General features: G+C 44.7%; 1 long non-coding RNA gene across 1 annotated transcript; it reads left to right on the top strand.

The window, feature by feature from the left end:
- The first annotated feature begins 973 nt into the window (after nucleotides 1–973).
- On the top strand, nucleotides 974–6,672 carry LOC132346517 (uncharacterized). Its single transcript, XR_009496340.1, has 3 exons — nucleotides 974–1,596; nucleotides 1,970–2,307; nucleotides 6,202–6,672. It is a non-coding gene; the product is annotated as an uncharacterized lncRNA (long non-coding RNA).
- Nucleotides 6,673–12,709: the final 6,037 nt, after the last annotated feature.

Genomic DNA, 12,709 nt, shown 5'->3' with positions numbered 1-12,709 from the left:
GCTTTTTGAGCAAGGGGAGAGGAGACGTACAATTAAATTGTCTGGACATAACTCATATTTCCGTGAAGGATTCTGAGGCTAGATAGGAAAAGACACTAGTAGACAGCATAGGAGTCATACGGTTCTTTCCAAGGAAGCTGGGGGAGGGAAGAGCTGTAACTTGGACGGATTCAAGGCAGAAGTCAACACACCTTTTCTAAAGTTCTGAATAGTAAATATTTTGGAATTTGTGGACAATGTGTAACTACTCAACTTTTCTACTGCAGTGCATGGACCATATGTAAGTGAATTGGCATGGAGGTGTTCCAAAAAAACTCTGTGGACATGAAAATCTCAGTTTCATGTAATTTTCATGTGTCATGATGTATTGTCCTTGTTTAGACACTTTCAAACAAACTGTTTAAAAATGTAAAAGTCATTCTCGGCCTGGGGCTGTACTGACACAGGCAGCGGGCTAGATCTGGCCTGAGCTGCGGTTTGCCAATGCCTGGTTGATGGCCTGGGTGTCCTAGTTGAATGCTTCACCAGCAAGGATTCTGGGGAGGGGTGATTGGAGACAGATACCACCCCTCAAGAAGGCAGTGGTCAGTAGCATTCAGGAGAGAGTGGTTGTTTGAGAAAAATGTGTGATGCTGAGTGAGATGTTATTTTATAGGTGTGGCTGGCTCCCCAGAAGCTGTTTCCTTGTGAGAGTGAGCTTATCAAGTGAGGTTATTCTCTTCCTCTCTTCTGCTCCTCCTCCTATTCCTTATCTTCTCTTCCATAACATTTCTGATTCCACTTTTCCACGGTGTCATTTTTCTATCTTGTCAAGTTTCCTGTGGCATCTCAGGCTTTTAGAATTTTGTAAATAGATTTTGTTTTTCCTTACAAAAACATTCCTGGTATTGGAATATGATCACCATCCTTATCTGATGAAATTAAGCTTTCTATGTGTAATATGGACATAAGAAATGAACCGTCTGCACGAAATATTTGGGAAAGCATGTATGTTGGGGAGAAAAAGAGACAGATGTGTGTCCAGAGAAAGTACAGCTAACCAGCTCGGAGACTTGGAAGAACCACTTTCTTCCAGGAAGAGAAGCAGGGCAGAGACACTGAGTTCAGTGTGGGACGTGTGAAGCCTGCATGGCCTGGATGAAGTTTGATAACCAACCAGGAGGACATATTTATTACATTGTCAGATGATCAGATCCAGAATCTGGGAGAGAGATACAGATTTGGGAATCATCAGCCACTTTTGCAATGGGGTGAGCCTCTTTGTCAGGCAGGAGAGGGGCTGTGTGATTTCTGAGCTAGGTCATAAGGTGATATGGCTTCTGACTGACTTTCTATCAGGGAGTGGTCACCCTGGAAGTGTAGCTACCATGTGGAAACCCAGACCACGTGGAGAAACCGTGCACAGGTGTTGTGGCTGACATTACCCAGCTACAAGCTCAGCTGCAGCCAGCATCGGCTGCCAGGAATGTGACAGAAGTAGGCTCCAGATGATCCCCGCCCCAGTGTCTAAATCTTCCAGCTGAGAACCCAGCCATCAAGGAGCAGAAGGTTTGTCCCCAGTCTACTGTGAATTCCTGACCCATGGAATTCATGAGTGTAATAAATGCTTATTTCATTCAGTGCTAAGTTGGGGGTAATTTCCATAGTAGTTGGGAAGGTTGTGTGGATAAATGATATTTATGAATGTGTATGTATAGGATCATTTATACACACAAATAGAGCCCAAGACCCTAGCACTTCCTGGGTGGGGAGAATTTCGTATACCTTTTCCCCTTCTTTTGTGCAGTCAGATAAGCCAATTCACATTAAGGCATCAATAACTGATGATTGGTTAAAGGGTGGAATTTCAGGCAGGGTGGCAATTGACTAAGCACAGCAATTTGCAGTGGGCTTGGGTTGAGGCTTCTGGGAACCTTATGTCAAATCCATGCTGGCCTTCTCTGATGTTTGTCTTTATTCCTTCTTGCAGTTGTCTACAACTCTCAAGAAGGGACTGAGTCTCCTGCAGTGTCCCAGTGAAGCAGAAGCCACCAGGCGATACTAACGGCAGGAAGCCAGGGAAGAGAACAAGCAAAGGACCCTCCCCCACAAATGGTGTGAGACCCCAGAAGGAGGGAACTTGAGAAATGACATGCTCCTCCTACTCGGAATCCTGGGCCACATGGGTGCATGGGTGAATGTCACCTCTGAGGTGGACTCAGGCTTCCCTGGTGCCCTTGCACCCACCCCCATGACCCCTTTCCCCTGGGGCTACAACAGAAGCTATCTCTTCAATTCCTGTCCCCTTTGTTCCTGTCCTGGAGTCAGGTAAGCCCTGGACAGTTCCTGAGTTGGAGGTGTCTCTGCCTTTTACAAGTGAAACTTGATTCTCATGAAAGATAAGAAGAACAAGAACAGTATTATAATTACCTCTTTTTCTTCTGCCTCCCTTTCCATCCTCTCTCCCCATCCTTTCTCCTGCACTTTTCTCCTCCTTTACACTTTCCTTTCTTTTCATTCTCCTTCCATTCTCTTCTTGCCCTTATCTCACTTGGTCACTTCTTCCTTCCTTCCTTTCTGTCTTTTTGTTGTTGTTATTATTGAGCTATTCAGCATGTGGAATCTTAGTTCCCTGACCAGGAATTGAACCATGCTCCCTTGCACTGGGACCATGAAGCCTTAACCACTGGACCACCAGGGAAGTCCCTACTCTTTTCTGTCTTGATTCTCTTTTCAAAGCCATTTATTTTAATTTTGGCACAAATGGTGGTAAACTGAGGCTGGGGGACACTGGTTGCCAGTTTGGTAATGGAATCATATTTTCACAGTGGCTGAGATGACTCTGGAGGGGAAAGTAGACAGTCGGTTTTGTTGCTGTTGTTGTTGTTGTTGGAGAGGGTGGGGGTAGAGAGGAGGGGAGGAGGATGTGGAATCAGAACAGAGGAGAGGAACTTCCTAGCATCACTAGAGAAATAGCCTGCGAGTAGGAGTCCCAGGCTTCTGGGTCTTTATTGGATATAAGAATTCTCTGGTGAGTGAGCTGGAAAGGTCTTGCTGAAGCTAGACACAACATAGTTCACGGGCAGTGCTATGGCCTTGCCGTAAATGTTTCTCTGGGGCATCCTCTGGGAAACTCAGCCACATGGATTGCTGTTGAGCTTTCAAGTCACCTGCTCAGGGCAGGTCTGTGAAAAGCACAGAAGCCCAGGCTTCAAAAATCTTTCTGATTATTTTTCACTTCTGGGTGCTTGGTGGAGCAAAGAAGGAATTCTGGCTCCCTAACCTCTCTGGAGAAGGAAATGGCAACCCACTCCAGTGTTCTTGCCTGGAGAATCCCAGGGACAGGGGAGCCTGGTGGGCTGCCGTCTATGGGGTCACACAGAATTGGACACGACTGAAGCGACTTAACTAACCTCTCTGGAGTCACAGACTAAAAGCTATTTGCTGTGGGATGGCTACTCAGAGCCAGCTCAGTCTCAACACAACTGAACTGGCTGCTTGAATAGAGCGATAATCGAGGTCTATTTTCAACTCTGCTCTTCAGCTTGGTCTAAGGCACGCGGTCGATGGGTTTAGACTCTGGCTTCTCAGCATCAACTTGCTTTGGAGCAGGCGAGGGTGGTTCTGGATACAAGTATAGAACAAGCCACCCTTACCCACTTCCCATTCTGCTGGTTAATGAATGGATTTGGTTATTTGCAGTTGGAACTGGGTTCTCTTCCCCTCCACTCTGTCTTGAGCCCCCTCCCCAAGCTGGGCTCATCTTCTTCTGTTGCCCTCTGTCATGGAGCAGGTTGGAGCTGGACCAACACACAGTCAGGAGCTGGGTGGTGTCATCACCTCCTAACACTGAATGTCACCCCCCACACCCACCGCGGGTCCTCTGAGGAATGATGCTTTGTGCAGCGGGCCAGTTGTAAACAGGGCTCTAGGTGTAGGGAGAGTGACGGTGATGGGTTAGGCATTTTCAGGCTTGCTTTGTTTTCTGTTTTGCCTTTTTAAGACCATCAGCCTTTGGAATTTGTACAGCATTAATGATTTGGCTGAGCGCAGTGGTCTGCCTCCATTTGGTGGGCTGAACTGGTGAGGAGCCAGCATCTGACTGAAACTGATGAAAGACCAGAAATTCAGAATCACATCCTGATCCTTTTGGTTTCAGTTTAGGGTTCTTTAAGGTCAGCTGACAGAGTGCTGCTAGGCCAAGAAACAGGCTTGAGTTTTGAGCTTAGGGCACAGTGCTCAGGGGTGGGGACTGGGGGAGGACCCAGATGCTGAAACCTCTTTCTCATGAGGTGGCAGGGGCAGGGATGTGGGTCTTGGGTGGAAGCAGTGAGGTTTTGCATGAATCCTTTCCTGATTGGCTCATAGGTCTTTTCTCCTGGGGACACCTATGGTCTTTGCTTTCTTTCTGACAAGATCCCTGACCAGGGAGCCACAGGCCTTGCCCCTGGCTGGCAGTGGAGCCGGATGTAAACAAGCAGAGGGCAGTGCTTGGTATCAAACATTATGTTTACTAAACAAAACCGACAAGTTCTTATTGTTCCGTGAGGAAGCCCTGCAACTCTCAATCCCCTGGAGCTGAAAAGGATCCATTTTATTGAGCTCTGTAATGACAGCCTCGGCTGGAACAGCTGGGTAGTTTGTATTAACTCTAAGAGACTCAGGAGGACAGTTTTTCTTTAGAAAAATTATGTTTTTCATTTAGCCCAACACCAGCTTGTCTCAGCACACCTTCCTATAATTGTACAAAGAGTGATACAGTCATAGTCCAGGCTGTTCTGCCAATACTGAGGGTGGCCAGAGTTAGCAAATAAGAATAGGGGACATCTAGATAAATTCAAATTTCAGATACTTTTCTAGTGCAAGTATGTCCTATGTAATCTTTGGGACAGACTGTTACTGAAAACATATTTGTAATTTTGTTTACATTTAGATTCAAATGGGACAGTCTGGATTTTACCTGGCAATACTTGATACTTTACTAAACATCCATGCTTGCATACCTGTAGTGCTGAGGAACTCACTACCTTTCAAAGCAATCATGAGACAATTACTAGAAAGCTCTTCTGCACATTAAGATGACAGTCTCATACACCTGCTCCTCATGTGAATTTCTGGAGCCCCTTGGAATATGTCTAATTCATCTGTCATGTGACAACCCTCCAAATGTCTATGGATAGCTCGTGTTACCTTGAAATTGCTGTTCTCCAGCCTGAACATCTCCTACTCTTTCAACTTTTCCTCAAGTGGTGTGGTTTCAGATCTGCTGGTGAATGTGCTCTGGCTTGTTGAGAGCCTTTGTAATCAGATGGGATCTGAAGGCCTGAATAATGATTCCAACTGACATGGCTTTGTGCCTGTTGTCACAAGTCTATGTCTCTGGTGCCAGGGAAGTTCTGGCCTGAGCCAGACTTTGGCACAGATCCTGTCCTGAAAGAGTGCTGCTAGATTTCAGAGTGGAACTTAGGAGCCACTGGAAAACTGAACACTCCTTACTACACGATGATTTGTGTCCTCTCAGAGGCTAAATGTTGAAATGTAATTGCCAGTGTGATGGTATTTGAAAGTGATCCTTTGGGAGGTGATCAGGTCATGAAAGTGGGATTAGTCCCATGAATGGGATTATCGCCCTTATAAGAGACCCCAGAAAACTCCCTTGGGCTTCCCAGGTGGCTCAGTGGTGAAGAATCCACCTGCCAATGCAGGAGACCTGAGTTTGATCCCTGGGTGGAGCAGATCCCCTGGAGGAGGAAATGGCAACCCAGACTAGTATTCTTGTAAAATCCCATGTAAATTCCTGTAAAATCCCATGGACAGAGGAGCCTCGTGGGCTGCAGTGCATAGTGTGGCAAAGAGCTGGTAGTGACTGGGCAACTGAGCATGCATGCAGAGAACGCCCTTGCCTTTTCCACCTCGTAAAGGCACGGGGAGAAGATGTCCATCCGTGAGCCTGAAGCAAGCTCTTATCAGACATCAGATCTGCTAGTGCTTTGATCTTGGACTTCCTAGCCTCCAGAACTGTGAGAGAGAAAATTCTGTTGTTTATAAGTCACCCAGCCTGTGGTATTTTTGTTACAGGAGCCCAAATAGACCAAAACATACCAAACTGACAGCCCTATTCTCACTTTAGGTGAGAGTTGGTAGTTAGGACATTAGCATTACCAAAAGTCATGCCAGGTATTGATGAAAACGACCTGCTAACAAGAATACTTTCTATTTCAGGTCATATGGAGAAGGAAATGGCAATCCACTCCGGCACTCTTGCCTGGAAAATCCCATGGACGGAGAAGCCTGATAGACCACAGTCCGTGGGGTCACAAAGAGTCGGACACGACGGAGCAACTGCACTTCACTTTCACTTTCAGGTCATATTGGAGTTGTGAATAAAAACATCAAGCTTGTCTCAGAGATTTGCTACACCGATGGGTTGGAACTTTGGGAAAGTCACTTATATCTCTGGCTTTCAGCAACATCATCTGAAAAACAAGTTAATTCTTGAGTTTATTAACTGAGTTAATTCTTGAGGGCAGAAGTGCATCTTCCAAAGCCTGTAGTCATGGCTATGGGCATGTGAATCTGACTGTAATAAAATAGATTTGAAAAAAAAAGACAAATAGTATTACTAGTTCTAGACCTAAATAACTCTTTGGTTCTCAGCTTTCCTTGCACAGGAAATGGTTAGAAAATTAAGTGCTGTTTACCTGTACCCGTTGGTGCATGCCTTCGAAATCTTTATGCCTGGTCCATGTCAGAGCAATACAGAAATGGGATAGTTTTTAGAAACTTTTAAACCCACTTGACGTTGTTGTGACACACAACTGTATGATCAGTGGGTTGTTTCCTTGACTAGGGTATGGACCAGTCTGGGTGCTATTGAACTTGTGGGTGGTGAGTGGCATACGACATGAGCTATGTGTCAGTCACTTGAAGTAGAAACCTGTCTTGGTCTCTAATTGTTTAGAAAAAAAAGGAAAAAAAAAAGTGGGTTTAATACCCAGTTGGATTGAGGCAGAGCTTCCTTACTGGCATGTCATTCTTGAACTACAGCTGTGCCTAGGTGTTGTGCCCTTGACTGTTGGGGCAGCTGGGAGAAGCCTGGGCCAGTTTGGGACCAGTCAGTCAAGTTGCTTCTGGCCATGAGTAATTAATGTGCTCTACAAATATTACCATTTCTATGTGTGCCATGAAGTGAATAAGGGAAAAGTGAATAAGGCTGGAAATGTTACCTTTTCTCCAAAAGAGCAAATAGACAAAGACAGGAGACTGGGGTCATTGTTTCTTCAACAACAGCCTCCAAGTGAACTGGCCTAAGCTAGAGATTCAAACTAGAACTGTGCTCCCAGGCAAAAATGCACAACTTTTCTTCTATTAATTAATATCTATTAATACCTATCTATCAATACCTTTTAATATCTATTAACTAATACCTATTAATATCTATTAGGACTTCCCTGGTGGCTCAGACGGTAAAGCATCTGTCTAGAATGCAGGAGACCCGAGTTAGATCCCTGGGTTGGGAAGATCCCCTGGAGAAGGAAATGGCAATCCACTCCAGTACTATTGCCTGGAAAATCCCATGGACAGAGGAGCCTGGTAGGCTACAGTCCACAGGGTAGCAAAGAGTCGGACACGACTGAGTGACTTCACTTCACTTCACTTCAATATCTATTAATACCTCCTATCTATGATACCTTTCTCTTATATTTAAATTGAAGACTTCCCTGGTGGCCCAGTGGTTAAGAGTCTGCCTGCCGATGCAGGGGGCACGTGTTTGATCCCTTGTCCTGGATGATTCCATATGCGGCGGAGCGACTAAACTCGTGCACCACAAATACTGCAGCCTGGGCACCCTAGAGCCTGTGCTCCACAACAGGAGAAACCACCACAATGAGAAGCCTGTGTGCTGCAACGAAGACCCAGTGCAGCCAAAAATAAATAAATACATAAATAATAAATTTAGAAGGAGTTCCTTGGTGACCTAGTGGTTAGGCCTTCACTGCTGTGGTTCGGGTTCAATCTCTGGTTGGGAAACTGATATCCTGCAAGCCATGCGGCACAGCCAAAAAAAAAAAAAAATAGTAAATTTAGATTTATCATAGAAATATATGCATGTCTCTTAAAAGCAAGCAGTACAAAAGTAGAAAACATGAGTCATCTGCACCTCCCTCCCCAAGTCCTGTTCAGGTTCCCCAGAGGTAATCGCTTTCAAACTGGAGCTTCAGTATTTATGGAAAGAGGATCCCACAGAGAAATGCCCCGATTTCCCCACGGAACTCCAGTGGGCATGGCGCTGGAGGCACTAGCACCGTCATGCTCCACTGGGAAGGTTCAAAGTCAGCACATAGCAGTCGGACCAGGGGCCTCCCCAAGGCCACCTCACCCATCCATCACAGTCAGGCAGCTCCTCCTTGCCATGGTTCTTCTCACACCACCCTCTCTTCCACTCCCTCTCTGCAGAAGTCCAGAGGTTTAATCTCTGACAAAAAGGAATCCGAAGGATTTTGGACTCTGGGATTCTGGATGCAGCAGAGGGGAGAGGTGAAGCTTGGGCTGACAACTAGAGGGTTCTGGGAATGTCTACACACTAAACTGTGCCACCCCAGGCCTTCCCTCTGACTTGCTATCAGAATTATTAAAGCTGAGGTGGCCCAGCAAAGGGGACAATCAACAGAATGAAGAGATAACCTATGGAATGGGAGAAAATAGTTGCAAACCATTTATCTGATAAGGGGTTAATATCCAAAATATGTAAGGAACTTATACCACTTAATAGCAAAACACTATACCACTCAAAACAAATACCACTCAAAAATGAACAAAAGCCCAAACAATCTGATTAAAAAGTGGACAGAGGGCTTGAATAGACATTATCCAAAGAAGGTCAACTGATACATAGGAAGATGCTTTGTTGTTATCGTTCAGTCACTAAGTCATGTCTGACTCTTTGTGACCTCATGGACTGTAGTACCCCAAGCTCCTCTGTCCTCCCCTGTCTCTCAGAGTTTGTTTAAATTAATGTCCATTGAGTCAGTGATGCTATATAATCAACTCATCCTCTCCTGCCCCTTCTCCTTTTGCCTTCAATCTTTCCCAGCATCAGGGGCTTTTCCAATGAGTCAGCTCTTTGCCTCAGGTGGCCAAAGTACTGGAGCTTCAGCAACAGTCCTTCCAATGAATACTCAGGGTTGATTTCCTTTAGGATCACTAATCATCAGAGAAATGCAGAGCAAAACCACAATGAGCTATCGCCTCACATCTGTTAGGATGGTTATTATAAAAAAGAGACAAGGGTTGTATCCTGGTGGTGGGAACGTGAATTGGTTTATCCACTATGGAAAATGGCATTTAATTTTAAATAGAACTACCATACAATCCACTTAATTCTACTTCTGTGTATTTGTCCAAAGGAAATGAAATCACTGTCTCAAAGAGACATCTATACCTCCATGTTCACTGCACTATTATTTACAATAGCCAAGATATGGAAACAACCCAAGTGTCTATCAATAGATGAACTGACAAAGAAAATGTGGTATACACACACACAGACACAGACACGTGCGTATGTGTGTGTGTGTGTGCATATATATATATATATATATATATAAATATATATATATATAATGTCTGACATATTACTCAGACATGAAAAAGAATGTAATGCTGCCATTTGTGACAATATGAATGGATCTTGAGGGCAAAGGATGAATACTGTATGATCTCTTATACATGGAATATAAAAAAGTTGAACTCATAGAAACAGAAAGTCTAATGGAAGTAGGGGAAATAGAGAGGTATTGGTTAAAGGGTGCAAACTTCCATTTACAAGAAGAATAAGTTCTGAGAATCTAATGCACAGCATGGTAACTATAGGTAACAATACTGTATTGTATGTGTGCTTGAAGGTTGCTAGTAGAATGCATCTCAGATATTCTCAACGCACATACATATGCGCACACACATATAGGAAATTATGTGATGTGATAGATGTGTTAACTAACCTTATTATGGTAATCATTTTGCAGTATACCTGTAGCAAATCATGACACTATACTTTTTTAAAAACTTATTTTTATTTATATATTTATTTTGTCTGTGTTGGGTGTTTGCTGCAGGCTTTTCCCTAGTTGTGGTGAACAGGGGCTAGTCTCTAGCTGTGGTTCAAGGTCTTCTCATTGTGGTGAGCTCTCTTGTTGCAGAGCATGGGCTCTAGGGCATGCAGGCTTCAGTAGATGTGGCCTACAGGCTTAGTTGGAGAAAGCAATGGCACCCCACTCCAGTACTCTTGCCTGGAAAATCCCATGGACGGAGGAGCCTGGTAGGCTGCAGTCCATGGGGTCGCTAAGAAGTCGGGCAATGACTGAGCGACTTCACTTTCACTTTTCACTTTCATGCATTGGAGAAGGAGATGGCAGCCCACTCCAGTGTTCTTGCCTGGAGAATCCCAGGGACGGGGGAGCCTGGTGGGCTGCCGTCTATGGGGTCGAGCGGAGTCGGACATGACTGAAGCGACTTAGCAGCAGCAGCATAGGCTTAGTTGCCCTGTGGCATATGGTATCTTCTCAGACTAGGGGCCAAACCATGTCCCCTGATTATACACCAGTGACCTTCGGCTGTCAGCAAGCTCCGTCCTCCTACACAGCACTTCCCATAGGCTTTCAAGTGCTTCACACTTAAATAGCCAAGGATCATGAGCTCTTTGAGTGAGTTTTTCAACTTGAAGGATAGATGCTGTAGTAGATTGATTTCATTAATTGTCCCAGTTAATGCCCTCTCTGTCTTCATGTCTTTTGCTCTGGGATTCCTGCTACAGAAATATGAGAGGCACATCTGGCAGAGTCAAGACCACCAAATCCAGGCCATCCTAGCCCAGCCAGATCACAGTAGTCCTGCTAGAGGAGCACCGGTGCATGAATGTGCCCAGCCAAGAGCAGCCAAGTCTGATTCAGCTGACTCATAGACCAAGAACTGCCCTTTCTGAGGAAAGCAAAATGCTCTGACATCAAATCTCTGATTTGTTAGTGTGGATGAATACATCCCCTGCCTTCTCCTTCTGCACCATCCAGCACCATCCCACTACTGCTTGAGGTCTAAGAACACTCCCTCACGCGCCTCTGTAGGTGTGATGCTCTGGGTCCCATCCAAAGGAGAAGAAGAGGCCATGGACAGAAGTCAGGAAAAGCAGATGCCAGACAGGGCTTGCTGGACACAGTTTTATTCTCTGGCTGTTTGATGATGATCTCATCTGGCCTATGGCTCCTTGGTATTTCTGTCCTTGGGTTGGTGAGAATGCCAAGTGAAATTAGATCTTCAATTCAAGTCTTAGCCTAGGGAAACTCTTGGGTTTGTCTGTAAGCTGGAGGCAGAGGAAATTATGAAGTGGGTAAAAACTCATCTACCACACTAGCCCCAGGCTACTCCTTTCCATGGCCCTTATTCTCTCCTTCTCTCCTGACCTCTTTTCTATCCATTTTCCCTTCCTTCCTTCCCTACATTCAAAGTACATGCAACTCTCACTTTCCACCAGTCTCATTTTAAGAATCTACTGAAACTCAGGCAACATTTAAATGTTACCTTTCTCAGTTTGTCTTACAATTCAATCTTGTTTCTAATTGGGACGTGAGTCTTTTCACTATTTAGAAAAAAAATTTTCTCTAGAAGTTGGAAAGCCTTTTGGGGAGGACGGGGTTTTTCATTGAAACGCTAACCTGTGGCTAGATTGCTGTGGTCGAAGCCCCATGTTGGTACTTTTCTTTTGCCAGAAACATTCTGAAAATGGTCATGAGCTCACTGGGGACTGGAGAGAAAGTGAATAAGAAAATTTCCTTGCAAAAGTACAATGTGTTTTGTAATTTGGACTCGTTCTCTGCTGATATTCAAACAGCATTCAGAGCCACGCACCATTACCTAAGTAACCATCCTTGAGTTGGCATTTTAGGATCAAACAGGATTCATAGGAATAATTTCATTCTTTCCTGGGCCTTTGCCAGCTTTCTGAGAGATGTCTTCCTCTTTTTGATACTAAAGTAGAACTTATAGTCTCCTGGGATGATGAACTCTAATAAATCAGTAGTCACTCCTCTGGGCTTTACAGATGAAGCAAAGGGACAGTTGAGGTAATTGTCTGAATAATATGGGCAAAACAACAAGCTATCCTCAATGGACAGCAAAAGTTGGAGTTACTGAAATAGAACAATGCACCAAAACGACTCAGTCCCACTCTTTCTTTTAGGGGATACTCAAATGTCCCTGTTCGCTGCCCTGGGAATGGGGCACAGAGGAACTCCATGAATGTAATAACAATAGCTGATACTTATTGGGCTGGTGTGTGTTCTAGGCACTGTATTAAGCATTTAAAATAGATCTCATTTAGATGTTGTCATAATTAGCCTATTACCACCCCCACTCAGCAGCTGTTGGACAGGAAGCCAACAGAGCTTAAAAGGACTTGGGTGAGGCTCACAGCTGGTAAGTCGCAGAGCTGAATCAGCCAGTCTGACTCCAAATCCTTGCCAATATGAAGCCTCTTGGTGGGATGATGCTCTGAGGATACTGACATGCAGAAAAATTGTGATTGGTACAAGGGAGATTTGTTTCTTAGTGAAAGAGATGAACTGTATAAAAATCACTATCTAGCTGGATGATATACGGCAAGAAATGCCCCCTTCTTGGCCCGAGATTCCTCAGGGTTAAATGAAAGGGTGGATGGGATAATTTGTAAGTCCGTCTC

This window comes from Bos taurus, chromosome 11 (assembly GCF_002263795.3).
Source record: "Bos taurus isolate L1 Dominette 01449 registration number 42190680 breed Hereford chromosome 11, ARS-UCD2.0, whole genome shotgun sequence".
NCBI classification, from domain to species: domain Eukaryota; kingdom Metazoa; phylum Chordata; class Mammalia; order Artiodactyla; family Bovidae; genus Bos; species Bos taurus.
This window is presented reverse-complemented; position numbering and strand designations above follow the sequence as displayed.